Raw genomic sequence first — 14682 nt, 5'->3', positions numbered from 1 at the left:
TCTCCGGCCTCAGCCTCCCGAGTAGCTAGGATTGCAGACACCTGCTGCCACGCCCAGCTAATTTATTTATTTATTTATATTTTTATTAGAGACAGGGCTTCACCATGTTGGCCAGGCTGGTCTCAAACTCCTGACCTCAAGTGATCCGCCCACCTTGGCCTCCCAAAGTGCTGAGATTACAGGCGTGAGCCACCCCACCTGGCCACAGCTAGTTTTGTTTCATTTATATTCCCACTTCATTTATACACATTCCTTCTTCCTCTGAATTATTTTGAAGTAAAAACTATACATCATATCATTTTCTAATTACCTTATATGTATCTGTAGAAGACAAAGAATTTTTTAAAATATATTCACAATGCCATTAAATACCAAAAAATTAATACATTCTGAAAATAGCCGCAAATCCAGAATTCACATTTTCTTGACTTTTTCATAAGTGATTTTTTTCTAGGTTATCTATTTCAATCAGATACCTGTTTGCTCATATTTACATTCCTAACTGAACAATGTCTGAACTTAAACTGACATAAAACACAGACGATCTTATGACCAAATGCTTAGTGCAAGAAAAAACTTCAAATTGCAAGAGGAGTCCCTCCAAATATAGAAAAGACCAGTATTTTAAGAGATATGTTAACTAAAATGTGGCAATGTAAGAAGCAGAGCAGGAAGAACCTTTAAGTCTGAAACTTGCAAGTCAATTTCATAGTCAGTTTCCCTGGTCCTTCCACAACAACCTCCGGCATACCTACAATGAAGGTAACAATAGTAGCTATTTCAGAGCAGGAAAAGGCTTAGAGCAGTGCTAGAAGAGGGTTGAAGCTATATAAAGTTTAGCTATTTGTATATTGTAACAAACCTACAACTTTTTTTTTTAAGTCAATAATAGAGTTCTTTAGGAATAGTAGCAGCCTCCTGTCGGGGAGCACCTGCAGTTCCACTAAGTGACCACTGGTGTCCGCTAACCTTTGCCTCTACTTCTCTCAGTGTAATACACTGTCCAGCTGCTCCTTGATTTAACAATTTTATATACTTTCTTTTTTTTTTTTTTTTTCCTTTCCCTTTTCCTGAGACACAGTCCCGCTCTGTCCTCCACTCTGGACTACAGCAGGGCCATGATGGCTCACTGCCACCTCCACCACCCCCACCCCCGGGGCTCAAGCAATCCTCCTGCATCAGCCTTTGGAGTAGCTGGGACTACCCGCGGGGCCCACCACGCCCGGCTAATCTTTGTGTCTTTTGTTTTGTTTCTCCGTTAAGAGACCGGGTTTCGGGCCAGGCGCAGTGACTCACGACTGCAATTCCAGCACCCCGGGAGGCCGAGGCCGGCGGATCACCCGAGGTGAGGAGCTGGAGACCAGCCCGACCAACATGGAGAAACCGCATCTCTACCAAAAAAATAAAAAATAAAAAACTAACCGGGCATGGTGGCTGACGCCCGCAATCCCAGCCACTCAGGAGGCTGAGGCAGAAGAATCACCCAAACCTGGGAGGCGGAGGCCTAGGCGAGCCGAGACCGCGCCACTGCCCTCCAACCTGGGCAAAGGAGCGAGACTCAGCTTCAAGAAAAAAAAAAAAAGAGACCAGGTTCCACCATATTGCCCAGGCAGGTCTGGAACTCCTAGGCTCAAGCGATCTGCCGCACTCGGCCGTCCGAAGTCCTGGGATCAAAAGCGTGAGCCACCACTCCGGGCCGATCTATTCCTTTCTGATTAATAAATTGGGCCGGGCGCGGTGGCTCAAACCTGCAATCCCAGCACCCCGGGAGGCCGAGGCGGTTGGGTAACGTGAAGTCGGGAGTTTGAGACCATCCTGACCAATATGGAGAAACCTCGTCTGGACCAAAAAAAAAAAAAAAAATTAGCTGGGTATGGTGGTTCATGCCTGGAATCCCAGCCACTCGGGAGGCTGAGGCACGAGGACCACCCAAACCCGGGAGGGGGAGGCCGCGGGGAGCCGAGACCGCGCCACTGCACTCCAGCCTGGGCAACAAGAGCGAAACTCCCTCTCAAAAAAACAAGCAAAAAAGAGACCTGGTTTCACCATGTTGCCCAGGCCGGTCTGAACTCCTAGGCTCAAGTGATCTGCCACGCTCAGCCATCCCAAGTCCTGAGATCAAAAGCGTGAGCCACCAAGCCAGGCCGATCACGCCTGTAATCCCAGCACTTTGGGAGGCCAAGGTGGGTGGATCAGCTGAGTTCAGGAGTTCGAGACCAGCCTGGCCAACATGATGAAACCCCGTCTCTACCAAAAATACAAAAAAATCATCCGAGTGTGTGGCGGGCGCCTGTAATCCCAGCTACTCAGAAGGCTGAGGCAGGAGAATCGCTTGAACCTTGCAGGTGGAGGTTGCAATGAGCCGGGATAGCGCAACTGCACTCCAGCCTGGGTGACAGAGACTCCGTCTCGAAAAAAATAATAAAAATAATAAATTGGGCCGTGCGCCCTGGCTCATGCCTGCAATCGCAGCACCCCGGGAGGCCGAGGAGGGCGGGTAACCTGAGGTCGGGAGTTTGAGACCAGCCTGACAACAGGGAGAAACCCCCGTCTGTACCAAAAAATAAATAAATAAATAAATGAGCCGGGCATGGTAGCTCACGCGTGCAATCCCAGCCACTTGGAGGCTGAGGCAGAGGCCTGGCGAACCAAGACGACCTCGCCACCGCCGTCCAGCCTGGGCAACAAGAGCGAAACTCCGCCCCCCCTCCGCCAAAAAAAAAAAAGAGACCAGGTTTCACCATGTTGCCCAGGAGGGTCTGGAACTCCTAGGCTCAAGAGATCCGCCGTGCTCGCCCATCCAAAGTCCTAGGATCACAAACGTGAGCCATCACGCCAGGCTGGTCTATTCCTTTCTGATTAATAAATTGGGCCAGGCGCGGTGGCTCACGCCTGCAATCTCAGCATCCCTGGAGGCTGAGGCGGGCAGTTAACCTGAGGTCGGGAGTTTGAGACCAGCCTAACCAACATGGAGAAACCCCATCTGTACCAAAAAGAAAAAAAAAAAAAAAATGAGCTGGGCATTGTGGCTCACGCCTGCAATCCCAGCCACTCGGGAGGCTGAGGCTGGAGAACCACCCAAACCTGGAGGCAGAGGCCACGGGGAGCTGAGACCACGCCACTGCTCTCCAGCTGGGCTAGAAGAACGAAATTCCGCCTCAAAAAAGAAAAAAAATTAATAATAATAATAATAAATAGACCGGGTTTCACCATGTTGCCCAGGCCGGTCTGGAACTCTTAGGCTGATGGGATTCCCCGGGCTTGGCCGTTGAATGTCCTGGGATCACAAGCGTGAGCCACCATGCCAGGCCTATCTGTTCCTTTCTGATAAGTAAATTGGGCCGGGCGCGGTGGCTCAGGCCTGTAATCCTGTAGCGGGATTTTTAAGGAATTAGAGAGACTGATGGAGTTTAGGAGGATATTATTTAAGTGCACTGGCCCAGTCGGCTTAACATTTAAAGCATTGAGTTCTGGAACCAAGGGCTATCTTTTAAGCATTTTGTGGGGCGGGGTTAGATCTGTGCAGGGGGAAGCATAATACAGAAGCGAGAAACAAAGATAATTAATTGAAACATGCATTATATTATTTTTTACTATTTAAGGAAAAATACGTTTTGTTGAGTTTGTTTAGTGACCTTGCAATTGCACAGTTAGGGAATTAGCCGGCCACGATGGCTCACGCCTGCAATCCCAGCCACTCGGGAGGCCGAGGCGGGCAGATAACCTGAGGTCGGGAGTTTGAGACCAGCCTGAGGAACATGGAGAAACTCCATCTCCACCAAAAAAAAAAAAAAAAATGACCCAGGCATGATGGCTCACGTGTGCAATCCCAGCCACTCGGGAGGCTGTGGCAGGAGAACCACCCAAACCTGGGAGGCGGAGGCCCGGCGAGCCGAGACTGCGCCACTGCACTCCACCCTGGGCAACAAGAGCGAATCTCCGTCTCAAAACAAACAAACAAAAAAAAACAAGCCGGGCGCGGTGGCTCACGCCTGTAATCCCAGCACTTTGAGAGGCTGAGGCTGGCGGATCACGAGGTCAGGAGATCGAGACCATGCTGGCTAACACGGTGAAACCCCGACTCTACTAAAAAAAAAAAAAAAAAAAAAATTAGGCGTAGTGGCGGGCGCCTGTAGTCCCAGCCTCTCGGGAGGCTGAGGCAGGAGAATGGCGTGAACCCGGGAGGCGGAGCTTGCAGTGAGCTGAGATCGTGCCACTGCACTCCAGCCTGGGCAAGAGAGCAAGAAGCTGTCTCAAAAAAAAAAAAAAGAGAGAGACCAGGTTTCACCGCGTTGCCCAGGCCAGTCTGGAACTCGGGAGGCTGTGGCAGGAGAACCACCCAAACCCAGGAGGCAGACACCCGACAAGCCGAGACCTCACCACTGCACTCCAGCCTGGGCAACAAGAGCGAATCTCCACCTCAAAAAAAAAAAAAAAAGGGACCGGGCGTCACCATGTTGCCCAGGCGGATCTGGAACTCCTGGCTCAAGCGATCCGCCGCACTCGGCCGTCCAAATTCTTGGCATCACAAGCGTGAGCCACTACGCCAAGCCGCTCTATTCCTTTCTGATTAATAAATTGGGCCTGGAGCGGTGGCTCACACCTGCAATCCCAGCACCCCGGGAGACCAAGGCTGGCGGGTAACCTGAGGTCGGGAGTCTGAGACCAGCCTGACAAACATAGAGAAACCTCGTCTCTACCAAAAAAGAACAAAAAGAAAAAGTACAAAAAAACTACAAAATGAGCCGGGCATTGTGGCTCACGCGTGCAATCCCAGCCACTCCGGAGGCTGAGACTGGAGAACCACCCAAACCCAGAGGCGGAGGCCGCTGGGAGCTGAGACCGCGCCACTGCACTCCAAGTCGGGCAACAAGAGCGAAACTCCACCTCGAAAAAAAAAAGACCGGGTTCCACCATGTTGCCCAGGCCAGTCTGGAACACCTAGGCTCATGAGATCTGCACGCCCTCGGCCGTCCGAAGTCCTGGGATCACAAGCGTGAGCCACCATGCCAGGCCGATCTATTCCTTTCTGATTAATAAAGTGGGCCAGGCGTGGTGGATCACCCCTGCAATCCCAGCACCCCGGTGGCTCACGCCTGCAACCCGGGAGGCCGAGGCAGGCAGATAACCTGAGGTCAGGAGTTTGAGACCAGCCTAACCAACAGGGAGAAACCCGTCTGTACCAAAAAATAAAAATTAAAAATATAAAAAAATAAAAAACAAATGAGCCGGGCATGGTGGCTCATGCCTGCAATCCCTGCCACTCCAGAGGCTGAGGGAAAACCTCCCAAAATTGGGAGGCGGAGGCCACAGCCAGCAAAAACCATGCCACTGCGCTCCAGCCTGGGCAACAAGAGCGAAACTCCCAGTCTCAAAAAAAATTAAAAAGAGACCGGGTTTCACCATGTTGCCCAGGCTGGTCTGGAACTCCTAGGCTCAAGCAATCTTCTGTGCTCAAGCGACCCTCCGCGCTCAGCAGTCCAAAGTCCTGGGATCAAAAGTGTGAGCCACCATGCCAGACCCATCACTCCTGTAATCCCAGCACTTTGGGAGGCCAAGGCAGGTGGACCACCTGAGGTCAGGAGTTTGAGAACAGCCTGGCCAACATGGTGAAGCCTCATCTCTACTAAAAATACAAAAATTAGCCAGGTGTGGTGTACTGTACCTGTAGTCCCAGCTACTCAGGAGGCTGAGGCAGGGGAATCACTTGAACCCAGGAAGCAGAAGTTGCAGTGAGCCGGGATCCCCTGACTGCACTCCAGCCTGGGTAGCAGAGCTCTGTCTCAATAATAATAATAATAATAATAATAATAATAATAATAATAATTGTGATTGTATTTAGAAATTATTGAAATAAATTTTTTAGCTACATCAGATCAATTTGGGTTCCTTCTTAAAATGGCCATTTCATCTTTTGGTTCCTGTATTATTTTATTGTATTCCTTAAATTCCTTGGGTTGGGTTTCAACTTTCTCTCGAATCTCGATAATCCTCATTCCTATTCCTATTCTGAATTCTGTGTCTGTCATTTCAGCCATTTCAGCTTGGTTAAGAATATTGCTGGGGAACTAGTGCAGTCATTTGGAGGTAGGAAGACACTCTGGCTTTTTGAATTACCATAGTTTTTACGCTGATTCTTTCCCTTATGTGTGGGGCTGATGTTCCTTTAATCTTTGAAGTTATTTCCTTTGGATGGGTTTTTTTGCTTGTATATGTGATGCCCTTTGGGGTTTGATTGTGATGTAAGGTGGGTTCATTTAACTGATTTTGTTTCTGGATCATTTTAGGGGAGCTAAGGCTTAGCTCAGCACTCCTGGGCTAACTGCTCTAACTCTGGGGGACTGGTTTTGGGCTCCCAGCTTTCTTCTCTGGCCCCTTGATTTAGGAATTTGCCAGACTAGAGGGGCCAAGGTGTTCCTGGTCCACTGACCCCCAACACTCCAATGGGGGGTGTCAGCCAAAGTGTTTCATTGGGGCAATGGCAGTGGGATTTGTGCTCACTCATGCATGCCAGCAGCTGCAGCAGCACAATGGGGTGCATGCACATTGGCTGGGGAGGGGCACTGGTGAGAGCAGGGCAGCAGCATTCCTGCACATGCTCTCACACTGGCAGCAGCATGGCAGGGACAGGGAACTTGTGGGGGCAGGGTTGCTGGTGTCCACGTGTGCATTCATACCAGCAACAGCAGTGGCATGATGCGGGCAGGATTGCCAGTGTCCGTGCATGCGTTTGCACTGGTGATTGCAGTGGTGTGGAAGGGGCAGGGTTGTCAGTGTCTGTGCACATGTTCATACTGGCACTGGTGACATGGCAGAGTGACCACACATCAGCAGGGGTGGAGAGCAGCAGGGTGCACTCATGCCAGTAGCAGTGGCATGGTGTAATACCTGCACACACATGCACCAGCATGGTAGGCAAGATCTGCCCATGCGAGTGTGCTGACAAAGCAGTGGGGGAAGAGGCCGTGGGTACACTGGTGTGCATCAGCAGAGGTCAGTCTGCTGGAGCTTCCAAAAGGTTAGGTGCAGTCCACCAGCAAGGGAGCTGTGATGAGGGTCCCTGGGAAGCACCCTGATTGGGCATCCAAGGTTGTGCTGCAAGCAGGCATGGCCAGGCTGGGACCTCAGGAGAGGCCAGCAGACAAGGGGGCACTCAGATCAGACTGAGCAAGACCAAGGGCAAGACCATCCTGCTCTGTCCAGGTCCAACAGTCCTGCTAAGGCTAAAATCTCCCAGAGGAGCATGGCGAACCTTGGGGGATGGATGTCACTGGCCATGCTCCACTGTAGCCATTCCCATGCCAAAACCCTCTGGGCTCTGCACAGGCTGGAGTCCTGCCCCTACTACCTCTCTAGGCAGCTCTTCCTGTCAGCTCAGTTGTCTGTGGGGGTTGTGGGGTCTCCTGCAGCTAGGATTCTGGAGGTTCATGGTGAGAGTAGGCCACTCCTCACCTGTTCAGTTTACTCCTTCCCCAGGAGACGCTAGGAGCAAGCAACAAGTCCTGGTGCTCAGAAACCCCGTGTAGAGTTCCCAGCATACTCCCCCTTCAGTCCAGCATCTGTGTCCTCCCTCTGTCCACTCTCAACACTTTTGTTCTGAAGAGCTGCTCAGAGTGTGCCAGTCTCTCTCAATATCCCAGTATCTTTGTGGGAGAATATTCCTCCTGGCTGCATCTACTGAGCCATCTTGGCTCCTCCTCAAGAATTTCATAATACAATCAAAAGCATTAGCAGCAGAATAGGCCAAGCTAAAGAAAGAATTACAGAGCATGATATGGTTTGGATCTGTGTCCTTGAATCTCATGTTGAATCGTAATCCCTAATGTTGGAGGTGGGTCCTGATGGGAAGGTGATTTGATCATGGGAGCACTTTCTCATGAATGGTTTAGCACCATCTATCTTGGTACTGTGCTCTCAATAGTAAGTGAATTCTCATAAACTCTGGTTAAAAGTGTATAGCACCGCTCCCCTCACTGTCTCTTGCTCCTACTCTGGCCATGTGAAGTACATGCTCTCCCTCTGCCTTCCGCCATGAATGGAAGCTTCCTGAGGCCTTCCCAGAAGCCAAGCAGATGCCAGCATCATGCTTCCTGTACAGCCTGTGGAACTGTGAGCCAATTAAATCTCTTTTCTTCATAAATTACCCAGTCTCGGATATTTCTTTATAGCAATGCATGAATGGACTAATACAGAAAATTGATACTTAGAAGTGGAACATTGCTACAAAGATACCTGAAAATGTGGAAGCAGCTCTGGAACTGGGTAATGGGCAGAGGTTAGGAGAGTGTGGAGGGCACAGAAGAAGAGAGGAAGATGAGGGAAAGTTTGGAACTTCCTAGAGACTGGTTGAATGGTTGTGACCAAAATGCTCATAATGATATGGACAGTGAAGTCCAGTCTGATGAGGTCTCAGATGGAAATGAGGAAGTTAATGGGAAATGGAGCAAAGGTCACACTTGTGACACCATAGCAAAGAACATGACTGCATTGTGTCCATACCCCAAGGATTCATGGAAGGACAAACAAGAGTGATGACCTAGGGTATCTGTCGGAAGAAATTTTTAAGCAGCAAAGTGTTCAAGAAGTGGCATGGCTGGGTTTTTTTGTTTGTTTTTTGTTTTGTTTTGTTTTGTTTTGGGGGGGGTTGAGACAGAGTCTCACTCTGTCACCCAGGCTGGAATGCAGTGGCACCATCTCAGCTCACTGCAACCTCCACCTCCTGGATTCAAGTGATTCTCTGACCTTAGCCTCCTGAGTAGCTGGGACTGCAGGTGCACATCACCAGGCCTGGCTAATTTTTGTATTTTTAGTAGTGACGAGTTTTCGCTATGTTGGTCAGGCTGGCCTTGAACTCCTGGCCTCAAGTGATCTGCCCACCTTGGCCTCCCAAAGTGCTGGGATTACAGGCATGAGCCACTGTGCCCGGTCAGCAGGGCTGCTTTTTAACAGCCTATGACCAGATTTGACAGTAAGAGAATGACTTAAAGGTGGAATTTATAATTAAAAAGAAATAAACCATTAAAATTTGGAAAATTTCCAGCCTTGCTATGTGGTAGGAAAGGAAAGAGCATTTTCAGACAAGGAATTGAAGGGGGCAGTGGAGCAATCTCTTGCTAGAGACATAGGCAGAGACAAAAGGGAGCCAGGTGCTAATAGTCAAGACAATGGAGGAAAGCCCTAGAGGCATTTTAGAAATCTTCAAGGACACCTCTCTCATCACAGGCCCAGAGGTCTAGGGGGACAGTATGTTTTTGGGTGCCAGGCCCCAGGTGCCACAGCTTTGTGGCACCTTGGAATGCTGCTCCCATATCCAAGCCATTCTGGCTCTAGCCATAGCCCAAATAGCCTCAAGTACAGCTTGGGCTGCTGCTCCAAAGGGTGAAAGTCATAAGCCTTGGCAGTTTCCACATGTGTTAAGTCTGCAAAATGCAAGTGTGGGGGAGGCTTGGAAGCTTCCACCTAGGTGTCAGAGGATGTGCCAGGAATCCAGGGTGCCCAGGCAGAAGGCTGCTGCAGGGCAGAACCCCCAAAGAGAGACTCTACTCAGGCAATCCTGAGTGGATAGTGCGGTTGAGGGCCCCACAAAAAAAAGCCTATATTAGGGCAATGGCTAATGGAGCTGTGGGAACAGGGATGCCACCTTCCAGACCCAAGAACAGTAGAGCCACCAGCAGTGTGCACCCTCAGCCTGGAAAAGCCAAAGCCATTGAACTCCAACCTGTGAGAGTAGCCAGGTGGGCTGCACCCAGCAAAGCCATGGGGGTGGGAATGCCCAAGGCCTTGGGGCGACCACCTCTTGCACCATGGTGCCCAGGATACAGTACATGGACCCAAATATTATTTTGGAGCTTAAAGGTTTAATGCCTTCGCCAATAGGTTTCAGTCTTGCATGGCCAATTTCAGTCTTGCAATAACCCTTTCTTTTGGCCAATTTCTCACTTTTGAAATAAGAACGCTACCCAGTATATGTCTTACCATTCTATCTTAAAAGCAAACAACTTGTTTTTAGTTGTACAGGCTTACAGGTGTAAAAACTTGGCCTTGAGTCTCAAATCAGACTTTAGACTTTGGACTTATGAGTTGATGATTGGAACAAGTTAAGCCTTTGGGGACTATTAGGAAAGGGTGATTATATTTTGCAATGTGAGAAGTACATATGATTTGGACGGTCTGAGGTGAAATGATAAAGTTTGGATATTCATTCCCTCCAAATATCATGTTGAAATTTGTACCCAATGTGGAGGTGGGACCTAATAGGAGGTATTTGTGTCATGAGGACAAACCCCTCATGAATGGTTGATGCCATCCTCTCTGTAATGAGTGAATTCTCACTCTTAATTCCGATGAGAACTGAATGTTTAAAAGAGCCTGGAACTCCCCTCCTTGCTCTCTTGCTTCTGCGGTCTCATCATGTGATTCTGCACACACGGCACCCCTTCACCTTCCACCAGGGGTGAAAGCCCCCCAGGAGACTCACCAGATGCAGATGCAGGGGACTTGCTTCTCAGGCAAGCTGCACAAATGTAAGCTAAATAAACCTCTTTTCTTTATCAATTACCCAGCCTCAGGTATTCCTTTAGAGCAAAACAAAAACAGACTCAGATAGAAAATACATAAAAAGAAATCAAGAACAAATGTGAGAAATTTCATTCCAATAGCATGTTGTCAACACTAGATTACAGCGTGCTCTATGTGTTAACCATTTCCATTCTCTGAAAGTAATGAGCACATGATGCACCTCTGAAAAAAATTGTTTAGATTTACCTTTTTTTTTTTTTTTTTGAGATGAATCTCACTCAGTTGTCCAGGCTGGACTGCAGTGGTGCAATCTCAGCTCACTGCAGCCTCCACTTCCTGGGTTCAAGCAATTCTCCTTCCTCACCCTCCAGAGTAGCTGGGACCACAGGTATGCACCACCACACCCAGCTACTTTTTGTATTTTTAGTAGAGACAGAGTTTCACCATGTTGGCCAGGCTGGTCTCGAACTCCTTGCCTCAAGCGATCCACCCACCTCAGCCCTCCAAAGTGCTGTGATTACTGGCATGAGCCACCGTGCCTGGCCTAGATTTACCTTTTAAATGTGCTTATGTAAATACCTCATAATAACCTCTTTGGAACAATAATAAGAAATATCATTCAAGAGCATGTTGTCAACACTAAATTTCAGAATTCTCTGAAATAATAATAAATAATTCCACTCTCTGAAACAAAAAAAAACATATGGTGCATCTCTAAAGAAACTTGTTTCGATTTACCTTAAATATTTTATGTAAACACTTTATGATAAGCCATAGGAACAAATGTAAGAATTATCATCAATAGCATGTTAATCAACAGTAGATCACAGAGTTCTTTAAGTGCTAAACATTCTCATTCTCTGAAAGAAAACAGCACATGATGTACTTTGCCAAAGCTTGCTTAGATTTACCTTTTTTTGTTTTGTTTTTGTTTTTTGTTTGTTTTTTGAGACATAGTCTCGCTCTGTCACCCAGGCTTGAGTGCAGTGGTGCAATCGTAGCTCACTGCAGCCTCAACCTCCTGGGCTCAGGTGATCCTCTCACCTCAGCCTCCTGAATAGCTGGAATTACAGGCACATGCCACCATGCCTGGATAATTTTTTTGCATTTTTTGTAGAGGTGGGATTTTGCCATGTTGTCCATGTTTGAACTCCTGGGCTCAAGCGGTCCACCCACCTTGGCCTCCCAATGTGCTGGGATTACAGGCATGAGCCACCATGCCCAGCCAGACTTACCTTTTAAACACGCCTTGTAATACCTCATAATAAATCCTTAGGAACAAATGTAAAAAAGAAAATCATTCATTAGCATGTTGTCAAAAAGAGACTTTTAAATTTTATATGTTATAAACAATTCCATTCTCTGAAACAAAACACCACATGACACATCTCTGAAGAAGCTTGCTTATATTTATATTTTAAGTATTTATATGTAAACACCTCATAATAACTCCTTTGGAACAAATAAGAAATATTATTTAACAGCATGTTATCAAAATTAAATTTCAGGCCAGGCGCGGTGGCTCGGGCCTGTAATCCCAGTACTTTGGGAGACCGAGGAAGGTGGATCACCTGATCCCAGGAGTTCAAGACTAGCCTGGGCAATGTAGCAAGACCTCAACTCTACTAAAAATAAAAAATAAAATATAAAAACATTAGCCCAATGTGGTGGTACATGTCTATGATCCCAGCTACATGGGAGGCTGAGCTGGGAGCCTGGGAGGCAGGCGCTACAGTAAGCCAAGATAGTGCCACTGTAATTCAGTCTGGGTGACAGAGTAAGACTTTGCCAAAAAAAAAAAAAACAAAAAAAAAACCCACTAGATTTCATATGTCTCTTTGTGATAAATAGTTCATTTCCTGAAAGAAACCAGCCCATGGTGCCTTTCTGCCATATACCTTTTAAATGTGTATATGTTAACACCTCATTATAAGCCCTCAGGAAAAGTATTTCAGTGTAAGAAATATCTTTCAATAGAATGTTGCCAACACTACATTACAGAGTTCTCTATGTAATAAATACTTCCATATTCTGAAAAAAAATAGCATGTAACGCATCCCTAAATAAGTTTACTTAGATTTACCTTTTAAACATGTATATGTAAATTTGTAATAACTCATTTGGAACAAAGATAAGAAATATCATTCAGTAGCATGTTATTAACACTATATTTAAGAGTTCTTTGGCTGGGCGCAGTGGCTGTAATCCCAGCACTTTGGGAGGCTGAAGTAAGCAGATCACTTGAGGTCAGGAGTTCGAGACCAGCTTGGCCTACATGGTGAAGCCCCATCTCTATTAAAAATATAAAAATTAGCCGGGCATGGTGGTGTGTGCCTGTAATCCCAGCTACTCAGGAGGCTGAGGCAGGAGAATCGCTTGAATCCGGGGGTCAGAAGTTGCAGTGAGCTGAGATCGCGCCATTGCACTCCAGCCTGGGTGACAGAATGAGACACCGTCTCAGAAAAAAAAAAGAGTTTTTTATATGTTAACCAATTTAATTCTCTGAACAAAAGCAGCATAATGCATTTTTGGAGAAACTCATTTATATTTACCTTTAAACAAGTATATGTAAATACCTCCCAGTAACTTCTGTGGAGCAAAGATCACAAACACATAAAATAGCATGTTGTCAACACTAGATTCCAAGTTCTCTGTGTAATAAATACTTCTCTTGGGGAAAAAGCAAATTATGCATCTTTGAAGAAGCTTCCTTAGATTTAGCTCTTAAATGCACATATGTAAACACCTCATAATAACATTTTCAGAATGATGATAATATCATTCAAGAACATGTTGTTGAGACTACATTTCAGAGTTGTCCATGTAATACCAAATCTGTTCTCTAAAACAAAACAGGGCACAATACATCTCTGATGAAGTTTGCTTAGCTTACCGTTTAAACATGTATACATAAACACCACTTAATAAGCCTGTAGCAACTCAAATGAGAAATATTATTCAATAACATGTTTCAACACTAGACTACATAGTCTTTATGTGTTAAGCAATTCCATTCTCTGATAGAAAACACCATAGGGTGCATCTCTTAAGCAGCTTGGTTAAATTTACATTTTAAATGAGTATATGTAAATACCTTACAATAATCTCTTATTATAGAAACAAAGGTGTGATATGTCACTCAATAGCATGTTGTTAACACTAGATTACAGAGTTTTTAGCAATTAAGCACTTTCATTCTCTGAAAGAAAACTGCAAATGAGCAACTCTGAAGAAGGCTGCTTAGATTTGCCTCTCAAACAAGCGTTTGTAATCATTCCATTATAAGATTTAAGGAACAAATACTAGAAATATCATTCAATAGCATGTTCCCAACACTAGGTTACAGAGTTCTGTATTTGTTAAACAGTTCCAATTTCTGAAAGAAAACAGCACAAAATGCCTCTCTAAAGAAGCTTGTGAAGATTTACCTCTTAACCGTGTTTATGTAAACCCATCATCATAAGCCATTGTGAACAAAGGTAAGAACTATCTTTCAATAGCATTTTCTCCACACTAGATTACAGAATTCTGTATTTGTTAAACAGTTCCAATTTCTGAAAGAATATACCACATAATCCATCTCTTTTTTTTTTTTTTTTTGAGATGTAGTCTCACTCTGTTGCCCAGGCTGGAGTGCAGTGGCGTGATCTCGGCTCACTGCAAGCTCCGCCTCCCGGGTTCACGCCATTCTCCTGCCTCAGCCTCCTGAGTAGCTGGGACTACAGGTGCCTGCCACCACGCCCGGCTAATTTTTTTTGTATTTTTAGTAGAGACAGGGTTTCACCATGTTAGCCAGGATGGTCTCGATCTCCTGACCTTGTGATCCACCCGCCTTGGCCTCCCAAAGTGCTGGGATTACAGGCGTGAGCCACCACACCCGGCCCACATAATCCATCTCTAAAGAAGCTTGCTTACATTTACCTTTTAAACAAGTATATGTAAAGTTGGCATAACAAGCTCTTATGAACAAAAGTAAGATAGTGTTGCTATTGAACAATGTTTAACAATATTAAATTCTCAACATTAGATTAGAGTTCTCTGTTAAAAGTTCCATTTGCTAAAAGAAAACAGCAAATAATGCATTTCTGAAGAAGCTTGCTTAGAGGAGGGAGGTGGAACCAGGTGGTAAATGGAACCCTCCGGTTGCTATCTCCCCAACAGGGA

At 46.4% G+C, this 14682-nt stretch overlaps 1 long non-coding RNA gene across 1 annotated transcript; it reads left to right on the top strand.

Moving 5' to 3' along the window:
• Positions 1-1246: 1246 nt before the first annotated feature.
• Positions 1247-8108, top strand: LOC129527055 (uncharacterized). The gene is made up of 3 exons (XR_008671901.2): positions 1247-1345; positions 6035-6087; positions 8006-8108. It is a non-coding gene; the product is annotated as an uncharacterized lncRNA (long non-coding RNA).
• Positions 8109-14682: the final 6574 nt, after the last annotated feature.

This window comes from Gorilla gorilla, chromosome 16 (genome assembly GCF_029281585.2).
Source record: "Gorilla gorilla gorilla isolate KB3781 chromosome 16, NHGRI_mGorGor1-v2.1_pri, whole genome shotgun sequence".
Lineage (NCBI taxonomy): Eukaryota > Metazoa > Chordata > Mammalia > Primates > Hominidae > Gorilla > Gorilla gorilla.
The sequence above is the reverse complement of the archived record's forward strand: the minus strand, read 5'-3'. Positions and strand labels throughout refer to the sequence as shown.